Here is a 25,484-nt window from a genome sequence, read left to right as displayed (position 1 = left end):
TGGCCAGATACTCTGTTTTTTGAAATTGAGGCGAGATAGTACCTGTTTCCATGCATCATCTGCAATCATGCGGTCTTCTGCATTCCAGTCACTCTCCTGAAACTTTGGTCCAACGCGGTTTGCATGAAAGTCCACCCCCACCCCGTCCCGATCACTCTCCTGGAGCTCAGCATTCCAGTTCCACACGTTCCTCGGAGATATTTCGAAATTTGACACTAAGTTCGCATGTCTCACTTGATATAACTCTCAGTTCGCAAGCCTTTCGAAATATAACTCTGCGTGCGCGAACTTTTTCGATTCGAGGGATTTCGATCCTTTTTCATGATTTCGGAATTTCCTTTCTCTTTTTCCATCTCCAACCCATGTGAATGGACTCATTTGCCCCTGTCTTTCTCTCTCTCTTCTCCCTCATCTCCCAAGCCGCCGCCGCCAGCCTCCTTCCCCTGCTCTCTGATCTTTTCTTCTCTCTGAATCAGGCGCAGCAACCATGGTTGCTTTGCTATGTTCTTTTGCACGAAGCAAATCAGAGCAGCAAGCCGCACCTCCTGTCCTTGCTACCGCTGGAGGGGCGAGTGGACGAGGAGGCCCCGCGCTCGCCCGCTTTTGCCGGCGCATGTGAGTCCGTCCCTGCAGCTCGCACACTCTTCAATCCTTGCTCGCGCTGTGCTGCGCGCAGAATGGTAGAACAGCCGGACCGTACCGGACGGAGCGGAACGTGACCTACCTGTGCCACTATCGGCCGTGCCAGTGATGGCCGCCACTGCACGGGGACCAGAAACGGCAGTCCGGCGAGCGGCAGCCATGGGGACGAGCGGCGACGCTCGGGCCCCAGCGACGGCTGTCCACGAGGGCGAGCGCTGGCCGGCCATGGGGATGAGTGGAGGTGGCTAGCGCCGGCCGGCCCCCAGCGAAAGCCGGTGGGGAGCAGTAGCATCTGTCGGGAGGTTGAAGAAGACCAAAGATGTGGGACCCACATGTCAGTGGTGGAGGAAGGAAAGGGTATGGATAAGAGCAAGGGCAAATATGTCCCTTCACATGGGTTGGAGATGGAAAAAGAGAAATAAAAATTCAAAATCGTGAGAAAGGGTCGAAAGCCTCCGAATCGAAGAAGTTCGCACGCACATGGTTATATCAGCTTAGGCGTGCGAATTTAGTCTCAAATTTTGAAATATCTCATTTCCTTGGAGTTCTCTCTATCGGCTTTCTTCCTGGGATTTTTGCTCCACGCGGCTATTGTAGCTTGCGATAATTCAAGACGGTGTTGCGGGCTAGTGGAATTTGGGCAATAACTTAAACCACCAGAGCTGCATTTCTAGCAACAGCAAGGAATCGAAGTCTCAAACACTATCAGTATCAACTCTGTCTCTTGGTGCCTGTCTGGATAGGGCAAGGCGAGAGCACTGCGACGACGATACGGTGTTTGGATAAATGCCGCACCAGGTTTGGTGTGTAGCAGGTATGCTGTATCCATCAAACCGAGAAATTTGCAATATTGTACATGTTTCTCACACCTAATCACTCATCATCCAAGTTTTATTTACTTGTTGTAGCCATGGACTTCTCATTCCAACAGAGAGGGGACACGGTTGATGACCGCCTCTGAAAACGACGGCTTATTATCCAGGAAATTGGCTTACTGGCTTCTGGGTACTTGAGGATGAGATGTTCCTTTGCAGCTGTAAATTTTAGCTAAAATGACTTTGTCGGAGCAGAGTTTCCATGGCTTCCTTGGTGGAGACTAGGGAGGACAGGTGATTCTCAAGGAAGGATTGATTCAAAAACAGAATTGTCAGGAAGAAATCAAGGAGACACGGCATCCTAGTTAAGGTCGGCGTTTGCTTACTACTTTCTGGTTTACTTTCTTCGATTATTACATGAAAACTAGCTAAGATCTGAAAATGATGGTTTCCCCTCCACCTTTAATTTGGCATTCAGTTAGAGGCAGTATATATGGCTGATATTGCTCTGGGTAGCGTGGAGAGGATCTTCAAAGCCAGGTTGGCGATCAAGAAGGGGGTGGTGACAGGTCGCCAGAACAGGAAGGAGTGCCGAGACATCGAGAGGTCCGTGGCCAGAGTTGGAGCTCTCCTATCATTGCTCAACGAGATGACGGAGACACTGAAGCACTCAGCAATAAGCGGGCCACTGGAGGATCTGGCGGAGAGCATGGAGGATGCCCTCGAGCTCATCGAAGGCTGCGACGGGAGGCACACCCTTCAATTTAGCCTACCAAATTTAAGGATCGGGACTTATAAAAGTCGAGCCATAATAATATACAATTTTGAATTAAAAAGTAGTTGGATTTAATTGGATTGTGAAGATAGCATTAGGGCCATGGCCCTTTACCACTAGTGCGCCGCTTATTAGGTGCCGGGGGCATGGCCAAAGAGCTAGATCGGGTGCTTGACGATATACTGCTGAAACTGACGCTGGGAAACATCGCTACCACTGTGCACGTCACCATTACTTTGGCACATAGTGTTCGATATGGCGTTCCTCATGCTCCACGCATGCAGCCACAGGTACGATTGCTTCCCCGCATCTGCCACTTCTGTTAGTAGTTACCTTCAGTTCAATTTTCTATTTTAGGATGCAGGAGAGGTGGTGGGTAACTACATATGGCGCAAATCCCTCTTTCTCTCTATTTCAAATTAACTTCACAATTTTCAACACTTAAAAATTTAGTTACTTACGGTATTTTAGTTGTCATTAGCTAAAAGTGTTCTGACAGGATAATCTCTGCAAGCCAACAGAATCATTACGTGGTTGAGGTGAATTTTGTTCTTCCACTGACCTGTTGCACCATGATTATTCCCATAAGCATTTTAATGAAATACAGTAGAAGCAATGATATTTCGCCTGCCAGAATAATTTGAACTGCACATCTTTATCTATTGATGGATCAAAGGATATCAACCCCATGCAGTAACTAGCATGGCTTCTTGCATTGGCATTAATTTCTGTGAATTGCAATGGCAGATCTGGAATTAACAGCGAGATAACATTGCTAATAACAGAAAGCGAGGAGCCCTATTATACTTTGTCAAGCAAGATAGCTCCTTCTGTCCTAGAATCTGAGCAATCAAACTTTATTACTTAATGTTTGAAATTATCTATAATGACTGTCAAAGCCATATTACTAGATCCCTCATTAAAGGCCATTCATATATCAAATTGTATATCTTCACAGTAATATGAGGCGCGCTAATATAAGTGGTGATCAAAGCCATATCTTGTTAGACAGTAAGGGGTATTTTTTCCATTATAATTTCCTCCAGGCAGGCTGGATATATCCATATTATTGTAATTGCTCTTTCAAATAGTATGCATGGTTTATTTTGATAAAAAATTATAATCATACTATTTCAAATATATATTTAATTATGACTATGTCCATGTCCAAAACATCACATCGACTGAGATGAACTCTTTTAAAGTTTTACGATTGCATGCTCAATCTCCTTGTGATGTTTTCACAACTGGATTAACTGAGTTTATTTCGCCTGAATTGGATATCACTATAGGAGATTTTACATTGGAATGCACCATCGGAGGAGGTGACCTTTCTTATGTATTGAAGGTACTCCATATGCTTAGTTGGCTATTGGTTTTTCATGTGTTAATTGTAATTGCTGGTTCACTTCAGTATTCAGGATGTGTCAAGCTAATATATTTTTGTTTGTGTATCATGGGATTCTCCTGCACATAACATTGGTTTTTCTTAGCTTGCTTGTTGCTTATTTTAAGGATTATGGTATTGTTAATTTTCTGACCAACGTTGTTAATTACAATAATATAATTTCATAGTTTTTGTGCATTTATTTCTATTTCTGCCCAACGGTGATATAGATTTAATTGCATAAACAGTTGTATGTTCTATTTTTGACCAACGTTGGAATTATTACATACAATTGTTGTTATTATGTTCTCACTATTTTTTGAAATTTTCAGCGGGGATGAACTTGATGGGATTCATCAGTCACATCCCGACTCTAAAAGGAGACAACTATGGCGAATGGATCAAGAAGGTTGATCTTGCCTTCGTCTGTGGAGAGGTGGATGAGATGATCACCACTCCAAAGCCCACTGAGCCACCGGCTCCAGTGAGAGGGGAATCTGACACTGATGCTGAGTGGCAGGAAAAGCAAAGGGACTATGCTCCCATAAAGATGGCTTATGATCTCTAAAAGATAAAATGGAATAATGCCAACAAGAAATGTGTGGCAGTGATAAAGAACACAACTGATCCTAACATTTTGGGTTCAATTGGAGAGTGTGATTCAGCTACAGAGTACCTTGAAAAGATAAAGAACCAGTTTACTGGTTCTTCAAAGACATATGACACACAGATCATAGAGCAGTTGGTCACAAAGAGGTACTATGGCAATGCCGGTACTATAAGAGATCATATCATGGGGATGTGCGCCTTGAACTCCAAGCTCAAACCAATGAACTTGGATCTCAAGGAAGAGTTTATGGTGCACCTAGTGTTCGCTTCTCTGCCAAAAGAGTTTGCAACATTCGTTGTAAACTATAACTCATAGCCAGAGAAGTGGAACATGGAAAAGGCTATTGCCATGTGTGCACAAGAAGAAGATAGACTCAATAAACAGAATGGTGGGTCTGTCAATTTTGTGCATAATAACAAGAAAAGGCCTTTCCATGCTGCTTCTTCCTCTAAAGCTAAAGACAAAGCCCCTATGCCACAAAAGTATCAGCAACAGCGTCAGCAACAGCGCACTTCAGCACAAGATGAGTGCTTCCACTGTTTTGACAAGGGGCATCGTAAAGCAGATTGTCCCGCTTACTTAAAGATGATAATGGCAAAGAATGGTGAGAATGTAATTTCATTTGTTAATGAATCCCTGTATTTAAAGTTTTCTAAATCTACTTGGTGGATTGATTCTGGTGCAACTGTGCATGTTGCAAATTCTTTACAGGGATTCCGTTCGACAAGGACTACGCAAAGAAGCGAAAGACACATTAAAGTCGCGAACAGAGTACAAGCAGATGTTGAAGCTGTTGGCGATGTCTCCATCGAGCTAGTTAATGGTTTCATGCTTGTATTAAAAGATGTTTTATTTGTTCCTTCGCTTCAAAGAAACTTGATAAGTGTATCACGCTTAGACACAGATGGTTTTGGTTGTCATTTTGCGAATGGAAAATGTGAACTATGGTTTGATAATAATTGTATTGGTGATGCTGTCCTTTACAATGATCTTTATTTATTGTCTATGCGTGATAAAGTGCATTCTGTATGTAATGTGAATGTGAATGAATCCTTGTCAGAGAAAGAAACAAAGAAACGAAAGAGAACTCAAGATACTTCATCGAAATTATGGCACTATCGTTTAGGCCATATTTCGAGGGGGAGAATTGAAAGATTAATGAAGAGTGAAATTCTTCCACAGTTAGAGTTCTCTGATCTTGAACAATGCGTCGAATGCATTAAAGGAAAATTTGTAAAGCAAATTAAAAAGGGTGCCAAACGAAGTGCAGGAACGTTAGAAATAATTCACACTGATATATGTGGACCGTTTCCTGTGAAAAGTGTGGATGGCTATGATTCGTTCATAACATTCACAGACGATTACTCCCGCTATGGTTACATTTATCCAATTAAAGAAAGATCTGAAACATTGGATAAATTTAAAATATTCAAAGCTGAGGATGAAAATCAGCTTGACAAAAGAATTAAAATAGTAAGATCAGACCGTGGAGGGGAGTACTACAGTCGACATACCCCTTATGGACAAGTTCCTGGACCTTTTGCGAGGTTTTTACAGAAAAATGGTATAGTTGCCCAATACTCTACACCGGGGGAGTCTCAGCAAAATGGAGTAGCTGAAAGGCGCAACCGTACACTAATGGATATGGTGCGCAGTATGATGAGTTATTCCTCATTGCCATTGAGTCTGTGGATGGAGGCGTTGAAAACCGCCATCCATATTCTCAACAGAGTGCCAAGCAAATCGGTGCCCAAAACGCCGTATGAGCTATGGACAGGAAGAGAACCCTCACTGACTCACCTACGGGTCTGGGGGAGCCCAGCTGAGGCTAAAGTGTTTAATCCAAATATTAGAAAACTGGATCCCAAAACTGTAAGCTGCCATTTCATAGGCTATCCTGAAAAGTCGAAAGGTTTTCGTTTCTACTGCCCAGACAGACATACAAAGTTTGTAGAAACGAGACATGCTGTCTTTCTATAAAGTGAAATGATCAGGGGGAGCATGGTACCTAGAGAAATTGACCATGAGGAGAAGCGGGTGTATGTGCCTACTCCTATGATTCAAGAGCCATTTTTCTCACTACCTGTTGATGCTGCACCAAAAGTTCCTGAAATAGTGACGTCAGTACCTTCTTCGGTTGTTGCTGCGCCAACTATTCCAGTTATTACGGTGTCAACACCTGTCGCAACTCCACCCATACCAACAGTGAGCGAAGGTTTGGAACCTGTCATCCAGGAACCGCCTGAACCCGCGGTTGGACATGAGGAGGAGGTGCTACAGCCCCCTATGGAAAATATGCCAGAAGTTGAGGCACAAAATGTGCCACAAGCAATGGCCCTTAGAAGGTCACAAAGAGAAAGAAGGTCGGCTATTTCTAGCGACTATGAAGTTTATAATACAGAAGAGGTTCATATGGAGGGTGATCCCACTTCATATGAAGAAGCCATGAGAAGTATTCACTCATCTAAATGGCTGGAAGCTATGAAGGATGAGATGAAATCAATGAGTTCCAATGGTGTTTGGGACTTATAGGAAATTCCTAAAGGAGCCAAAACAGTAGGCTGTAAATGGGTTTATAAGATAAAACATGACTCCAAAGGGAATGTAGAAAGGTTCAAAGCACGACTCGTGGCAAAAGGCTTTACGCAAAGAGAAGGGATAGACTATAACGAAACCTTTTCTCCGGTTTCGTGTAAAGATTCCTTCAGGATTATAATGGCATTGGTGGCACATTATGACTTAGAGTTACATCAGATGGATGTAAAGACGGCATTCCTTAACGGGGATTTGTATGAAAATGTTTACATGGCACAACCAAAAGGTTTTGTCATGAAAGAAAAAGAACATATGGGGTGTCGCTTAAAGAAATCCATTTATGGATTAAAGCAAGCCTCTAGGCAGTGGTATTTAAAGTTTGATGAAACCATAAGAAAATTTAGGTTTAAAGAAAATGAGGAGGACAATTGCATTTATGCAAAGTTCAGAAGTGGAAAATTTATTTTCCTGATCCTATATGTGGATGACATTCTACTTGCTAGTAGTGATGTTGGTCTGCTACTGGAGACAAAGAAATTCTTGTCCTCAAACTTTGATATGAAAGATCTTGGTGAAGCTTCATTTGTTTTGGGAATTGAAATTCACCGAGATAGAACAAAGGGGGTATTGGGACTGTCACAAAAGGCATACTTAGAAAAAGTTCTAAAGAAATACAGTATGCATATGTGCAAGCCTTCACCTGCTCCAATAGTCAAGGGCGATAGATTTGGGAAATTTCAATGTCCTAGGAACCAGTATGAAACCGATCAAATGAAAGCGGTTCCATATGCTTCAGCTGTATGAAGCATACAGTATGCTCAAGTTTGTACACGCCCTGACTTAGCTTTTGTTACCGGGATACTTGGCAGATATCAAAGTAATCCAGGACAGGCACACTGGATTATGGTAAAGAAAGCATTACGTTATGTGCAAGGCACAAAAGGCCTCATGCTAACATACAGAAAATCCGATTCCCTAGAGATAGAAGGGTACTCAGATGCGGATTTTGCAGGGGACATTGATGACCGAAAGTCCACGTCTGGTTATGTGTTCACACTCACAGGGGGAGCTATATCGTGGAAAAGCTCCAAACAAAGCGTCACTGCATCATCGACGATGTACGCTGAATTTGTAGCATGTTATGAGGCTTCGGGGCAGGTTGAATGGTTAAAGAAATTTATACCCAGTTTAAGAGTGGTAGACAGCATTCAAAGACCACTCAGAATGTACTGCGACAATGAACCAGCAGTGTTTTATGCTCACAACAATAAATCAAGTGGTGCTGCCAAACACATTGACATAAAGTTTTATGTTGTGAAGGAGAAAATCCAGAATCACTCTATTACACTCGAGCATATAAGTACAAAGAAAATGCTTGCGGATCCGCTCACTAAAGGCTTACCACCCAATGTGTTCATGGAACACATAGCCGGCATGGGTTTAAGGGAAAGCCTGTGATTTCTGAAAAACAAAAGGGCCCAAAAGATAAAGAATTTGTTTCAAAAACAGTGATGTGTGTGGTAGCTGTTGAGTCTATCGGCCTTGGACCGTGATGATAAAGCATGCTCTATTCACTAATCTGTGATGGAACAACTAAAGGTAAAGTTTCAGGCAAAAGTATAAAGTTAAAGTACAAAGTGAGATCAAGGGGGAAAATGTTGGATTGATTTCTTTCCTAATAGACCCAACGGTCTATTAGGCCCTTGATTTGCGCCCTGATCGGGGGTGCCCAACCCTTAATGGTTGGTGGGCCCCCGCTGCACAGCGCTAACATAAAAAGGGGGTGAAGGGGCCGGGGCACGGGTGTACGAAGTTCATCGCGCCGCCAGCACCTTCTCCCACATCCTAAACCCTAGCCGATCTAGAGGGGCGCTGGAGCAGCGGGAATCCCCACCACTGCCATCGACGCTGGTTCATCTGCGTCGACGTCACCGTTCTTGACTCCGACGCCACGTCCGCGACGCCTCTGCACTGCTCGTCGCCGCCTTTGAGCGGATCTCCATCAACGAACCTGTGATGGCCGGACCAAGCTCTTCTGCAGGCACCGAAGGTCCTCAATCTCGCTCCTCTCTCTTTTTTCTCTGTGTTAGTGTTGTAGATCTAGGACATTGTTGCACTCAGATCAAGGAAAGAAAGAGAAATCCTCACTGATCCGTGCTCTAGTGTGATCCTAATTCTAACAATGTATTGAAGGTACTCCATATGCTTAGTTGGCTATTGGTTTTTCATGTGTTAATTGTAATTGCTGGTTCACTTCAGTATTCAGGATGTGTCAAGCTAATATATTTTTGTTTGTGTATCATGGGATTCTCCTGCACATAACATTGGTTTTTCTTAGCTTGCTTGTTGCTTCGTTGTAGTCCAATTCATATCTATAACCGAAATGAAAACTGTGTTGGGCCAGTCAACTCCTATTGCCAGTAAAAAATATCACCAAAGTTGAAAAATACGGAGTAGGTTTTATTCTGACCTCAGCAGTCAGCACCCTGTTCTGGTTCCAGTACGTGGAAACAATAACTGGACATTGATTTTATCCTTTTGTCTTCACTGCAGCAAAAGATCGTGATCAGGACGGAAAAGATGCTGGACGACACTCGTTTAAAAGCGTTGGAGGGGGCGGCTGCATTGGCTGGGGTCGACACAATGAGGTTAGCAGCCTGGCGCACGAAGGAGGTGGTGATGGAGGGCATGAGCGTGGATGTCGCCAAGCTCATCAGTGTACTGCACAACAGCAGAGTAGGCCAGACTCAGCTGGTGGAGGTCGACCAAGTGTTAGGTCGACAGCTAGTAGCACCACGCCGGGCACCGAAAATGCAAATATTCGGAACAGTGTTCGTATTTCTTCTCTTTTTGAGAATTGTTAGCTCTTATTAGTATTTGCATCTGTATTTATTCTCCTTTTGAGAATCGTTAGCTCTAATTCGCATCAGATCTTTGTAATGTGCAGTTCACATTTTGTGCTTCTTATTGTGAGAATTGATTTCCTCAGCATCAGTTAGCCTAATGAACTTACTGACCACAATGTGCACCAAAAGCAGTCCATAGTGACTAAAATATTTCATTCAACCTAGCTGAGACATTGTTGTGGGAGTAGTCCATGTGAGATGGAAGGAACGTGGTTGCCTACCCGGCATTGCCACGGTGATCATGTCTCCTGAGGGTGAGGTATTGAAGAGCACATACAATGCTTGATGCTTTTATACCGAGTATTGAACTCTGGACCAAGCGCCACTCCTTTCATGACACACGACAACTTCTCTGTAATAGAAAGTGGTGTAGGTGAAGATTTGCACTTTGTCATTCCAACACAAGCTAGAATATCTTATGCATATTTTTCCTTGTGACAGATGAATGCCATCCCTTTCCTTCTTCACTTCAACTGGCGTGGGAGACCGGGAACCAACTGGCGCAGCGGGAGCGGGCAACACAGGTGCAGGTAATGTCGGTGATGTCAGCTCGGTGGAGCTTGCCCCCTCATGTGTCGGCCACTTGGTGGCTGCCAGCGGATCAGAAGCTGTCACCGAATCCTCATGGGATCGTGTACCAGCACTACTAGAGAATCGACTTTTGGTCCTGCGCCTCGATTCCCATTAGTACCGGGTATTTTTGCACCCGTTACTAATGTGTGCAGTAGTACCGGGTGGAGAGGGAGGACACCGACGCGCCTCTCGTGAGGTCCATTAGTACCGGGTGAAGGCTAGACCCGGTACTAATGGTCCCCATTAGGTACCGGGTGGGGGCTAGACCCGGTACTCCGTCCGAACTCCATCTCTTTTTATCTACCACCACACCTCGTCTCTCATCTTCATCTCCACATCTGACCTCTTATCATCCGCATCTCACCTCTTTTCACCATCTCACTGTTTCGCTCTTATCCTCCGCAAGAGCCTGCGGGACCTGGGGGGCGACCACCTAGCGGCGCGCAGAGGACGGCCACCGAGGGCGCGGGCCGCCGACCACCGAGCGTGCGCGCGGAGGTGGGAGGGAGGCATGGCTTCACCGAGGGGGCGCACCGCCGACCACCGAGCGCGGTGGCACGCGAGAGGGCGCAGGAGGCCAGGGCGTGGGGCCGCCGGGCGCACAGGGGGCGGGGGGGCTGCCGCCGGCCATGCGCGGGCTCGGGGTCCGCCATTGTTGACGGTTCAATAACGCGTCAAGTTTCACCGCAAGCGCACGGATCATCGTAGCTTTTCCCTTAGAGTATTCATCCAAGGTTTATCAATCCGTGGATCGGCAGCAAACTACCTAGGGGTTTCCATCTAATCTAGTCGATCTATCTTAACATGAAGCATTGATTGCATATAAAGGTAACCTTAAAGATTTATGAGTGATAACTCAAGGTTGATCACATCCATGAACAAGGGCAAGGTAAAGCGCAACCAAAGAGGTAACTAGGCCTATCACCTTCTAGTTGTAGTTCTAGCTAAATGAGCAAACAAACATGCATCTCATCTAAAGCATCTACCTTCAGCCAACCTCCCGAAAACATCCGCCTTACACGGGACAACATCCTGTCACGATGTGCCCTATCGGCGCGGGGAGTCTAAGGGCACGCTCACAAGTGAACGTGTCTACAAATCTTGAAGATTCGACATAATAGATCTAATCACCACGATGACATAAAGCATGCTATGTAGTCTAAACTAGCATTAGACTAAGGAACAAACATATTCAAGATAGGTAGAAAGCATAGAAGGAGGCATTGAATTGCTAATAGATCGGATGACAAGATTACCATTGCTCACATGAAAGTATGCATTACACCATAACCACCGAGGCCATACCTAAGATGATGAACGCATACCTCCTGAACTCCGCCATAGCACAACCACACGGGGAGGCCATGGCGGCTAGGGTAGGCCTAGGCCATCTCCTAGACAACTTCGAAGACTTGCGGCGGCCGTCGTCTCCCTCCGATGCTTGCTTCTAGGTTTCGCCGAGTTCTCGTGGACGGATGCGGCGGTCATCGGTGTTGTGAGCTATTTATTGACCGAAGAAACCCTAGTCCAAAGGGGAGGCTGAACTGCCACGAAAATGGGTTGGGCCGGTTGGCACATGGGCTTCGGCCGACCGACCCAGGCCCATTTTGGCCCGGCCCAGCTCCATCTTTCTCCACGAGACTCCTCTCGGCCTCTGGACCTCTACCCCTCTGCATGTGGGCTTTAGACATCATTATCCCCACAATCAAGATAGGAGGTCTTGTCGCATCAACTCCGGTCTTTTATCCGGTCCTCGGGAATATCTTGTCATTGCATCTTGGTCCTTGCCACCTTTGGAAGCTGGTTCATCTTGTGTTTGCACATGAATGGAGTCCCTTGATCTTCTTGCATAGCGTCCTCCGAACTTGGTGCAAACTTATCCATGAAGCACACGATTTCCTACACAAACATTATACTTCCAAAAGCACATGCAAATGCAAACTTGTTACATCATAAGGGTGCCTAGTGGCAGGTTAGTTCCAAATTAAAGCTGAAACCTTTATGTGAGAAGTGTTCTAGGGGTGTCATAAATGAGCGTCAACATTCCCCCCATGCTTAAACCTTGCTCGTCCTCGAGCAAGTCTAGGATACTTGCTTTTAAGAAATCAGCATTGCCCTTCGATGTAATCTCTGCATTCAATTATACACAACAAGACACATTGCTCTCTTAAGTATTTAACTTTTAGGTTCAAGTTTTAACTGGCTACTTTTATCATGGAAGATAGACTAACAATAAAGATCATGCCACAATAAAATAAATATAACGCTCTTGAACTTAAGCAAACTTCAAACCTTTACCTTGTTCCATCGTGAAGAGTTTTTCAAAAAAAAAGATGCATATCCAACATAAGTGAGGTTCTCTTGCAATAGCTCATGGAAACGTTCATCTCATCAAGTCACTCAAACCTATACTAGATTATTTTCAACCTATTCTCTCATATATGAAAGTGGAAGGCTTTATGTGGAGCTTGGTAGTTAAAAACAATCCTAGCAAAACATTATATCTGAAATATTGTCAAACTAAGAGAGAGATCTATTGGATTTACTAAGACTTGTCAAAAAGGTCATGGAAAATAATGTTGGAGAGGGAAAGGGATGGAACACACACATTTATATAAGTGGACATGTGCAAGTGGCAAATGGATGATCCCAAGGAAAAAATGAAGTCCTTGTTATCGGATTGCACATGGTTGGAAAATTGAGTATGGAGCAAGTCTTGAAGCATCTCTGAAAATTCAAATGAAGCTAGAGAACCGGGGAGCTTTATTAATTTGTTTCATCACACTATTTTCTTTTTCTCTCCCTTTTTTCTTTCTTTCTTTTCTTTTTTTCTTCTCCATTTTCTTGGTGCTCCCCTGAACTCTAGACAACATAGTACCTTCTTAGCAGCTCCTCCCCCATGCTTAGACGATTGCTCTTCCTCGTGCAAAGAGCGGGTTATATATTTTTTTCTAAGATAGGTACTGAATATTCCATATTTTTCTAGAGAAAAATGCTTGAAATCCTCCCTTGATAGCGCCTTGAACCTTCTGATTTTTTCTCGAAATAAAGATCCATACTCAAATTGGGTTGTGGACAAGGAGGGTATCACAAAAAAGATATTTAGGTTTAAGGGTGGATATCCGGCGAAGTTTGCAAAATTCCCGATGTAGGAACTCACAATGCACGGATAGAAAGGCTAGCAAAAGGAAGTTATGCAAAACGGAATGATCAGCTTCTAAGTCTCATACCACAGAAAATCAATCTTAATCCAACTCATCAAAATATAAGTTTGCAATCTAAAGGTTTCATCATGAAAGATCATAAGTATATTGGCTTTGGTAGGTAGAACTTTGCAAGAGATTCACAAATGTAGATAGCATAGGAATTAAGTTTTTTTAAATAAAACAAAACAAGTAATCAGGTCATTGGTAAGTTTAAATCAAAGAGCAACATAAAGTATGTGGGTCTAGAATCTAATCATTTAACCTCTACAAATAAAAGAGCCGGTATTTAATCGATTTAAGATCATTTAATAGAGAGCAATTATTCAAGTCATATACAATATCATGTAGGTAAAACAAAGCAGCAACCTTCATCATTTTTCCACAAGCAAGATCATGCCAAAATATTGTCATCGTGGTGAGCACAAGGTGATGGTGATCATGATCTAAAGAAAACAAAAACTAGGTTGTACTCCTAGAAGCCATGTTATTAACTAGAGAGATATACAAAGGTTGCATCTAAAGTGGTTGTGGGCATATACATATGTACATGCATTTAGAAAGTCAAGGACAAAGAGAGGGTTGAGGATGAATTTACCGTCCTTGATGCTTGTAGTGTAGCACAGCCTCCCCCATGCTTAAGCATTGTGCTTAGCATGGAAGAAGAAAAATCAGCATCTTGTGGCAACCATGATCCTTGTACTCCATGCGGCTTTTTGCTCTTTGTCCACCAAGTCCTCCCCCATGCTTAGCATGTTGCTAGGCATGGAAGAAGATGAACCATCTTGTAATTCTTGAAGTCCCATGTGAGGAGTTTGTCATCACGATTCTTCACTTTCGTCGCCTTAATTGTCCTCCAATATCTTCTCTTTATCACAAGCCTTGGGCCCAATTGTTTCTCATCTCGTCTTCATCTCTTTCCATGTTGTCCTTTATTGCTGATTCATCTACCATGAATTTTTCTTCTAATTCCAGAACAGAACATGTACTGAACCATTGCTCCATTTCAAAGTGCTCAAAATTATCTTTCCAACGAGTGGTCATTCACCCCAATCGGACTCTGAACAAGAGAGTTACGCCATTTTTACTCCGTCAGTCCAAGCTGTCCCGAGCTGATTTCAGAACGTGTGACGCTCAAAGATTTTGTTGTAACTCCTTGCATGGGTCTCCTAAAATGTTGAATCTTGATGCGTTGGAAAGAAGACTTAATGGATCTCCTGAATATCCAATTTTTCTCTAATGTACATCTCTGAACATGCGCTAAATCTTGATGAAGACAACAATGCTTCTTTCGGGTTTTTGGAGGTGTTGACAATCTTGGTTGCAACTTTTATCATGAACTCATGGGAGTGATTCGTTATGCCTGCAAAACAACTCAAATGCACAAAGTACCCTCGAGGTGACAGTCGGGAATACTCACCCTATGCCGACAAACCAAAGACATCCCTAAGATTTTAACTTGTGGCATAGTTAATCTAGTGAAAGAAAAATTAAAAACCTAATGGGTGTACGTGTGTGCAAGTATGCATGCGAATGAGGGGATGGTATATAAACAAAGAAAACGTTTACACTGAATTCTAAGCTCCATGCTTACAATTTGGTTGTCAAACTTTTCCATACCTATAAAGATTTATTAACCAAGGTCAAAACACCATGCTCATCCCAAGATCAATAATTCTTTAAAGTACAAGGAAAGTAGAGTGCATTTCAAAGTTTATAAACCAACCAATGCATCATGATAGCAAGGTTTATAAAACTGAATGATGGTGGTCTCCAATCATGTCGAAACACCATGTTCACACAAGATTGCAAAGGTAAAATGTCGTACGAAGCATTTAACATAAACATGAAAGCATTTATCATAAAGTTTCACGAAAAGACCAAGCTAACATAAAGTGGATGATGACAATGAGGTGGATGCAAAATGCAAATGCAAAGAGTTAGCATAACCAAACGTTAGCAAGGTATGAAAAGACTTTCGATGTGGTATGCAATAAGCAATGGACAAAGCTTAGCCATTTCACTTCATAAGAAGTAAGCATTGTCAACAAGAAAATCACCCATCGGAAAGAACCAATCAACTAAACTAACAAAGTTTAAGGGTAGGTTATGGGTATCCTATATTTTTGGCTTAAATAAGAATTTTGAAGAGAGAAAAGTCAAGTGTAGAAATTCTGTCTAAGACAGTACAAAGAGTCTTACGATGAAAAACAAACCTATGGTTTAGGGTGGCTAAGAGTGTGAAAGATTTTCTCATAGGGAGGCTAGTCAAAGTTTTAGTTAGAATAGAGGATAGGGACGGACTTGGCCGAATCGGATGGTGACTGCAAACGATCAACGCAAGTCAATCCTATCTCTATTGGCTCTGGTCTTTGATGGGGGTTATAGGAAGGCTTAGGTTGGTTTGACAAAAGGTTAGACCAAAACAAAACATGAGACATGGATGAACAAAATGATATGGTGGTTGTCTAAAACAAAAGCAAAAGTTAGCCTAAATTAACTAGCCACAAGCTTAGAATTAGAGGGTGGTGCCAAACTTCATATTTCTCCCTAGGAAGACACAAAGAAAAGGACTCTAAACACTAATAGGCACACAAAAAGGGGTCTCCAAGTTTTCCAAGATCAAATAACAAAGTGCTCCCTGTAACACCCTAAAATTCCATCACTCAAAATAATGTAAGCCACATGGTGCTCTAGATTTAATTTTCTAAGGAATAAATAAATTATTAAATAAATTTGGCCTTTAAATATTTAAATAACACTTGAGTAAATTTAGAAGCAACAAGTGTTTGTGCATCACATTTTGGTTGCATGGTTTTTGTTTGTATGTGTGTGGTTTTTGAAAATCATAAAAAGAGAAGTCCAGAAACCCACCCTAACCTCTCTCTTTCCAGCCCAGCTCAGTTTTCTTTTGTAGCCCAGCCGACCTTCTCTTGGCCTGCTCGCGCTCGCGGATCAGGCCGCAGGCGGCCCAGCTCGCGGCCCAACAGCCAGCGCGGCCCAGCTCTCCTTTTTCTTCTCTCTGCCGCTGACCGATGGGGCCCGCCCGTCAGTCCAGCTCCCTTCCTCCTGCCGCTCCTCTGCGCCGCGGCCGCCGCGCGCGCCGACCGTTTCTCCGGGTCTCACGCCCTCACCCGCCTTCAATCTCTCCTCCATCAAGTGAGCAGTGAAGCTCGGCCTTCACTCCCCTCTTTCAATCCCCTCGATTTCTCCTAATCAAGTCTCCCTTTTGAGTGCGCGGTCAATCCGGCGGCCCTCATGGCCATTGATGGCCCTTCACCCCGGTGGCCATTGCTCTCTCTCCCTCCGCGCTCTATAAAAGCCGAGCTCGAGCCCCTGTGCCGCCACCTTTCCATCCTCGACCGAGCTCCGCACTCCCTTTCCATCTTCACGCACGCGCCGTCGCCTTTGAGGTCTTCGCGCCGCCAGGCCATTGCCGGCTGCCCCGGCGCTGCTCAGCGTCGGTGAAACACCTCTACTCTCTCTCGTTTTCTCTTCATCGCGTGCGACACTCACCCGTGAACCCCCTATACCAGGATTGCTTCTCCCATCGCCGGACCGAGCCACATTCCGGAGCTCCGCCGCCGTCTCCAATCTTCAGCCGCCGCCCTCGATCTCCCTCACCATCGTGTTGACAGCCAAAATTGGCACTAACCAGTCTAACCGGTATGACCGAGCGGTCTGACCAGTCAAGGCACTGTGGCCTGTCCGGCAGGGGCCGACCGGTCTGACTGGTCCAGGTAGAGTCCGAGTACAACTAGAGATTTTTATAGATTTAGATCTGTAAACATGATTTCTTGCGGGATAAGTCCACCCCACCCTATAAATATAATGGGTCACGGCCGATTAGAGCATCCAATCGAACAAAATCAATACAAACTTTACTTTTTATCCTCTTCTCCAAACCCTAGCTTTTCCAACCCCCTTTGCTATTCTCCCTTCGTCTCCGCGACGTTTGAAGGCATTTTAGGTGGCCTGCCGATCCTAGAACAACCCTACGTGCGCCTACCCTGACGGGGTCCCTCCCGGGTTCGCGTTCGTCGGCCGTCGCCGATTCTCACCGGTGACCGGTCTGACCGGTCCCTTAGACCGGTCTGACCGCTCCACGCAGGAAGAGCTGCATCGAGCTCTTTCTTGCGCCGCACGATCTAGTGCGTTCGTGTGTTGACCGAGATTTGCGTCAACATACTTTTTGGCGACTCCGCTGGGGAAGAAAGATCTTGGTTAATAGAACCGATCTAATTTACTCCAAAGTAGATGGGCTCCAACACAGAAATCGACAAAGGAGAACATCATCCCTTCATATGAGCATCTTCTGGAGGACGTTCGTTTGCTGCTGGAGGAGCGCAAGAAGAAGCGTGATGAAGAAGATCTACAAGCGGCGCTTGCGAGCATCAAGGTCGGTCGATGCGGCAAGGTCACCAAGATCAAAGAGATCGACTTCACTTCTACTTCCTCGGATGCATCTACTGAGGTAACACCTGCTGCAACTGCTCCACCTTCTGGTGTTACTATGGAACAAATTCAGAAATTGTTAGCTGAGCGTGATGTTTATTGGGTTAATTGGCTTAGCTCTAAGGAAAGGGAATCGGCTGGTAAGAAACCAGAATAAGCCGATGAACCTCCATCTGTTTCTACTTCTGAATTTTATATTCCTCAACCATCGGCAGCATCTCCTGCGAGTCAACCTCAATATGGGTTGCCAATAAATTATTTCAGTGGCCAAACTGTTACACCCACATACACTGATCCTATTATGAGTATTCCTGGTTCGGCCAACATTTTCCGAATGAATGAGATTGTTCAGTACACACCACCAGAAATCTCCAGGAATTCAGTGCCACACCCCGGTCCTATCTCCGACGAGATGTTCGACCGATATGTGCAGCGTTGGCAAAACCGGCAGAGACCGGTCAGACCAGTTCCCCCCAACCGGTCCGACCGGTCGTACCGACCGGTCCGACCGGTCCATCCGGTCAGTTTGTTTCAAACCAGCGAGAGGTATCTATATCCACACAGCCAAATTCTTCAAGTAATTTTGATAAAATGCTTACTGATTATAAGAATGATTTGGCTAATCTGCTTAGAGAAAGTTTTGGAGTGGATGTTAGAAGCAAAACCCGCACATACCAAAAGTTGTATCCTACTTCGTTTGATTCGGTTGCATACCCTGCTGGTTTTAGGTTGCCTGAGTTTGTTAAATTCAGTGGGGAAGATACTAGGAGTACTTTTGAGCATATTAGTCAGTATCTTGCCCAATTAGGAGAAGCTGGTTCAATAAACGAGTTGAAAGTGCATTTATTTTCTTTATCCTTAACTGGAACCGCTTTCTCATGGTTTTCATCTTTGGCACCTAATTCTATTGGCTCATGGGAATAGTTAGAGCAGAAGTTCCATGAGCACTTTTTCTGTGGGCATGATGAGCTTAAGTTGTCTCACTTAACATCGGTTAGACAATCGCGTGATGAATCTGTCAATGATTATGTAAGACGATTCCGCGATACAAAAAACCGATGCTTTAGTGTGAATATTGCAGAAAAAGATTTAGCTGATTTGGCTTTTAATGGCTTGCGCTCTCATATTAAAGAAAAATTAGAGGGCTATGATTTCTTTACCGTTACTCAGGTGCATCAAAGAGCTTTGGCTATAGAAAGCCGAAGCAAAGAGCCTCAAGAGTCTCAAAGACATCATCGTTCTAGTGTGCATACTTTAGAATGCAATTCAAATTGTTCGGACGATGAATCTAATGATGTGTATGCTGCTGAGTTTGCTTGGCCATCTCAAGCTAAACCATTTACTTGTTCTGCTCTTAAGCCGATTCAGAAAAATCGGCAAGATGAAAAATTTACTTTTGATATATCCAAGTGCGAAAGGATATTTGATGAGTTATATAGGATTGGATATGTCAAAATGTCACATACTCTACCACCGCCTGAAGAGTTGAAGCAGCGAGCATATTGCAAGTTTCATAATACTTTTTCACATGCTACTAATGATTGCAATGTGTTACGTAGTTAAATTCAATCGGCCATTAATGAAGGACGATTGGTTACTCGTAATATGCATGTTGATCAGAATCCTTTCCCAGTGCATGTGTTGGAATTGAAAAATCCTAAAGTGCTAGTTCGGCCGAGTCAAGCCGAATCAACCAAGGGGAAGAATGTAGCCATTGGTGATGAAAGACCTGAAAATAAGCTGACACAGGAGATCCCTCAAGGTGCAAAAACACTCGGGGGGCAAGACAAGAAGAAGGCGACAACAAGTCGACCGGTCTGACCGGCCACAGCGGCGGTTTGACCGGTTCGACCGGTCTGACCGGTAATGGGACCGGTCTGACCGGTGCGCCCAGTAAATCTGGGAACTCCTCCAAAATTAAGACAAGGCCGAGTTTTAAAGAACTCTTGGCTAAATATGAGAAGGAAGGGAGTGCTCAGAGACAGAAGGGGCCACCAAGCAAAGTCAAGGATACGAGATCATCATTAAGACATCAAGAACAATCGAGTCAAAGTAATTATACTTCATCTAGTGGACCGATTGCTCCATGGTATTGTTGGTATCCTTACTTTTATACACCTATGGATTATAGTAGGATGCATATGCAATCATATTATATTCAATATCCTCCTATGTATCCAAATCATGCATTATTACAAAGACCGATTGTTGTTAGCAATAATCCGGTCAAGCAAGATGTTGATTGCAGCAAAGAGAATGGGAAGAGCAAGGAGCAAGATTCGAAGTATTTACAGCCGAGGTGGTGTCCCTTAGGTTTGTCTCATACTCAGAAGCGAAGGCTGCAATGTATGAGCAAGAAGGAGGCAATGGGACAACAAGTGGAGACCGTGCCAAAGACGTCAGCGACAATGAAGAAGGTGTGGCGGCCCAAACAAGTTGTTTCAACATTGACTTGAACAAAACATGGCCGATGTAGTGTTAATCATCGCCTTTAGACAATTTTGGCTCAGAAGAATGTTTTTTGGTAAGCAAGCTTTACCAAAAAACAGGGGGGCATATGTTGACAACCAAAATTGGCACTAACCGGTCTGAACGGTATGACCGATCGGTCTGACCGGTCAAGGCACTGTGGCCTGTCCGGCAGGGGCTGACCGGTCTGACCGGTAGGTCCGACCGGTCTGACCGGTCCAGGTAGAGTTCGAGTACAACTAGAGATTTTATATAGATTTAGATCTGTAAACAGGATTTCTTGCGGGATAAGTCCACCCCACCCTATAAATATAAAGGGTCACGGCCGATTAGAGCATCCAATCGAACAAAATCAATACAAACTTTACTTTTTATCCTCTTCTCCAAACCCTAGCTTTTCCAACCCCCTTTGCTGTTCTTCCTTCGTCTCCGCGACGTTTGAAGGCGTTTTAGGTGGCCTGCCGATCCTAGAACAACCCTACGTGCGCCTACCCTGACGGGGTCCCTCCCGGGTTCGCGTTCGTCGGCCGTCGCCGATTCTCACCGGTGACCGATCTGACCGGTCCCTTAGACCGGTCTGACCGCTCCACGCAGGAAGAGCTGCATCGAGATCTTTCTCGCGTCGCACGATCTAGTGCGTTCGTGTGTTGACCGAGATTTGCGTCAACACATCGCTTCCCCATCGAAGTTCTCCTCGCTCCGAGCTTCGTTGCGTGGTGAGCTTCATGTCCCTCCTTGTTTTTCCCTTGCACCGTAGAGCCGTAGCGTAGATGCCACTCACCGGAGTTGGCCGCGCCGCCCCCTTGCGGTGTGAGCCGTAGTAGCCACCCAAACTGCCTCCTAAAGCCCTTGGATAGGTTCGCCGTGTTCCCATCTGCATGTAGAGCCTTTTCGCATCCAAAACTGAGCCTTCTATCTCGTTTTCGAGCATCGCCCCGAGGTCGCCGCCGCGCGCCACCGGGCGCTGCTGTCTCCGGCACTCCCGCCGCAAGCTGCCGTGTTAGCCATTGGATCCGGCGCAGATGGCTCTGATCTGGCCGACCTCTCGGGTCAACCGATTCAAGTAACGATCAACCGAAGCCGCCGACATCTTTTTGCTAAAGAGCTCTTGTAGTTTCTGCTTTTCGCAGATAGGTCCTTCCGCATAGAAAGATCCCTTCAGTTATGTCCTGTTTTCTTTGTTTAGGCCCTAGTTTCTTAGTTTTAGCGCCCGACGTCCTTAGCTGTAGTTTTCACGTCAGACTTCCTAATCTTTCGCGTAATTAGGTTTTAGTCTCTGGTTTCTTTCAGTTTAGTCCCTGGAAGCTTAATTTCTTCGCAGTTAAGCCCCTGAGCCTTGTTTTTACCGTATCTTTGTAGTTTTAGATCCGTTTTAAGCGTTTTAGATGTCTATGTGATCATCTCAGCGAGCCCGTTTGTTTTAGCAGTATGTTTATAGCTTTCAGAACTATTTGGTGTACTGTTTTATTTATTTATTGTATGCTTTCTTGTGTGATCATAGATATCGTGCCTGTTTCGGCTGAGCAGCCAATCGAAGTTGATCAAGAACAACTTTTTGAGGAAGAAGAATATCAGTTTTTAGATGAAGAAGGCAAGTGGTCTTCTCCCTCTGCATGTTCTATTTTGTCCTATATAACAACATGATAATTAAGTTTACCTTTATGTTGTATTGCATAAATTTGATGGGAAATACCTTTTTAAGGACATACCTAGACTTTAACCTTATACCTTGGAACAACCTTGTTTAAATAAATCATTTGGGTAGATTATGCTTAGTTGCTTGACTTGGGTTGGTTAATATGGATCTTTATGGTAACACAACTTTGGTTACGAGATGATGCTTTTGGTTAATACAAGAACATTTTATTTAATCGGAACATGGAGAACCACCCAAGAAAAAAGTACAACCACAGTGTCATATGGCTCTGACCTTAGCCAATTAATTAGGTGTGTAGATTATCTGATAGCCTTACTGAAAGGGCAGAGGGGGTCGGAGTTGCAGGGGTATAGCTCGGTCCTCTTGGGGTAGCAGCCTTTGCTAAGGTGCTGACCATTAGGGAGGGTTATGGTCCGCTCCGCTACTGTAACTCTTGCGGGCTGTTGGTCTTTGCATACCTTTGTAAAGACTTCGAAGTGGACCCCTAGCCACTCACCTCGGAAGTGTTTAAGGGTCTTACAAACCCGGGCAACATGGAGGACACGAGCTGTGGGTAAAGTGTATAACCTCTGCAGAGTGAAAACTGATCGATCAGCCGTGCTCATGGTCATGAGCGGCTTGAACCCTCACATGATTAATAAACTTAAAGATGGAATTAAATCGTGGTTCTTTTGGTTTTGGGATGAGATGTTTTCTAAATGTTTAAGTGGGTTGGAATCAACTTACATCTAGTAACTAGGAGCTTGCTAATAAAATTTGACCAACTTTAAAATGCTAACCGCTGCAAACCCTTAGCCTATCCTTGATAGCCTTGCATCTTCCCCCATTTGCTGAGTACCAACCATAAGTGTACTCACCCTTTCTTACCTGCTGTTCAGAGGAGAACAATGGGGAAGAGTACTTCAGTGACTATGATGAGTTCTGAGGCATGCGAGCCCCCAGTCAAGTGCCTGTGGAAGATGAAGATGGTGTCGTTTCGTTTTAGATATCGTTTGTTTGTGTTAAAGACCTTCGAGTCTTCCTGCATGAGTGTAATAAAGTTGTTGAACCTCTTGTATGCTTTGACACTGTCTTTATGGTATTTCACTTTAAAGTCTATCATATGTGTGTAACTTGATCCTGACGAACATATGAGATGCATTCGGTTTTCTTCGGAAAAACGGGTGTGACACTCCCTCAATAGCAATTAGAACATACAGCATGGTGTCGTGGCATTTATTAGAGCAATGGTACAATGTTACTTGATGGTTCGGTTAAAGAGCACAATGTAGACTGTCATATTATATATATAAATAAAAGACCGGGTTGTCTCCCGCAAAGCACTTCATTTAGAGTCATAGACCTCGACTTTCTCACATACCTTCTTGTGGTCGCGAAGCCATGGTCCTTCATACAAGATTAAGCTTTGATTCACTCTCCATGAAGCCATGGTCCTTCATACAATATTAAGCTTTGATTCACTCTCCATGCTTGACATGATCATTCACGCTCAATGGAAGACTTGCCCAATCGTCTTGCATCATCATCAGCTCCTTCTCCATTGCATTTCATCGCTGCCTACTCTTTCATGAATTTTCCTCTCTGTCCAGATCAGATCATGTGCTTTAATGCATGGTGCACGAAATTGTCTTTCCATCAACTCTTTATTCGCCCCCAACGGACTCCGATTGAGTCAGTTATGCCCGTTTTACTCCAACTCTGCAATCTGTCCAAAGCTGATTTCAGATCGTGCAACGCCCAATGTTTTTGCCATATCTCCTTGTATGGGTCTTCAAATTCATCGATCTTGGATGTGTTGGAATAGGCACTTGATGGAGCTTCTGATTATCTACTTTTCTTTCCATGTACACATCTGAACGTGTGCTCAAAACTGATGAAATCAGCGACGTCCGTTTTTTGAGATTCGGAGAAGGCGATGCTCAAGTTTGCAATTCCTTTGGGGCACAACTTCTCTCCACATTATTCAAGTCTTATGACCTGCATGGTTAGTGAAACTCGGGATTTCTCCCAACGTATGCTCTTTTAAGGTCACTAGCTTGACCAGGCATAAAGCAAGTCCAAGATTTGCAAAATGTATCGCAAACAAATGCATTCATAACCACAATTTCAATTGGATTAACAAAGCAAGTTGTGATTAAACGTAGCAAATGTTTCTTGCTCAGCGCTAAGATCTCATTAGGCAAAGGTTCATTGGGCATCTAATTAGTAATGTTCAAGCACAAACATAGCCTCTTTATCATTCTCAAGAAATTCTAGCCTATCAACATGATCATCAATGGAACAATGCATAGAATCGAATCAATCTTACTATTGGATGAACATGAATATTTCAATGGAATGTTATCATCATCAAAAGTGCCTTGAGAGTTTATTGTATACCTTAGCCTTCGATCTTTTTCATCATGAGTGGTCTCTCGGAGTTGAAAGCAAACAACTTCTATGATCGCAAGTGGCTCCATGTCGTCTTTTCGCAATTCCTTCCTTCGTGCCACACATCATGAAGGTTGCTTCGTGTGGACTCACTCTTCTTCTTCATTTGGGGGGCTTCACACATGTCTTAATGTCTTCATGTAGCTCCATGATTCTTCGCGTGACATCCCAAAGTACCCACGCCATTGGATGTCATTCTTCGTACTCCATCGTAGTTTGCTTCTAACATCTCCTTGCGTCGGGTGTTGCCAACTTGTGCCTTCATTTGCTAATGCTCCAGGAGTCTTTGTTTTGTTCTAAACTTCTGAATATCATGTGTGGTTTGATGAAAGCATTGCCCAAGCTCCTCTTCATTGTTGTCATCCTTATCTCTTTATCTTGTTCTCATCATGTTGCTGCTGCCTCTTCTTCATGGATTTTCCCATGTGTACATAACAGAACATATACCAAAATATAGTTCTATTGAAAAATTTATAAAGTTACATTTCCAATGAATGCTCATTCATCTTAATCGGAGTCCAAATGAGGGAGTTATGGCCGTTTTATTTCTGCTCTTGCATGCTGTCCAGAAAATTTTCAGGACGTGCAACCCTCGGTGATTCGGCTATACCTGCTTGTAGGAACCTCCGATTGACCTTATTCTTGATTCATTGGAAGCATAACTTCGTTGGGCTTCTAAATATCCAAGGATGTTCTGTTGATTTCTTCTGAGTTTGCGCAGAATCTTGATGAGAACAGTAGCTTCTTGCAGATTGATCCGAAGATGTTGACTATCTTGATCTTGTGATCCTCGGGGCATTATGTCATGCATCCTTCGGCTTTACGTCATCGCCATTGCTACACCAGTGAGTAGCATGGCAACAATGGTGCGTCTTCTTCGTGATTTCTCCTTAGCCAAAGTGATGGGTGCTCTTTGCGTGACGTGGTTGCTTCCAACACATATTACTTGAACGAACAAATCTCCACGAAACATTAGCCTTAAAATTAATTGACACAATGGCATACCTTGTTCATCATGACTTGTCTA

General features: G+C 44.0%; 1 long non-coding RNA gene across 1 annotated transcript; it reads left to right on the top strand.

The window, feature by feature from the left end:
* Nucleotides 1-291: 291 nt before the first annotated feature.
* On the top strand, nt 292-3,648 carry LOC120639774. The gene is made up of 3 exons (XR_005661662.1): nt 292-1,456; nt 1,551-1,827; nt 1,936-3,648. It is a non-coding gene; the product is annotated as an uncharacterized LOC120639774 (long non-coding RNA).
* Nucleotides 3,649-25,484: the final 21,836 nt, after the last annotated feature.

The sequence above is a fragment of the Panicum virgatum genome, chromosome 7K, assembly GCF_016808335.1.
Source record: "Panicum virgatum strain AP13 chromosome 7K, P.virgatum_v5, whole genome shotgun sequence".
Taxonomy (NCBI): Eukaryota; Viridiplantae; Streptophyta; class Magnoliopsida; order Poales; family Poaceae; genus Panicum; species Panicum virgatum.
The sequence above is the reverse complement of the archived record's forward strand: the minus strand, read 5'-3'. Positions and strand labels throughout refer to the sequence as shown.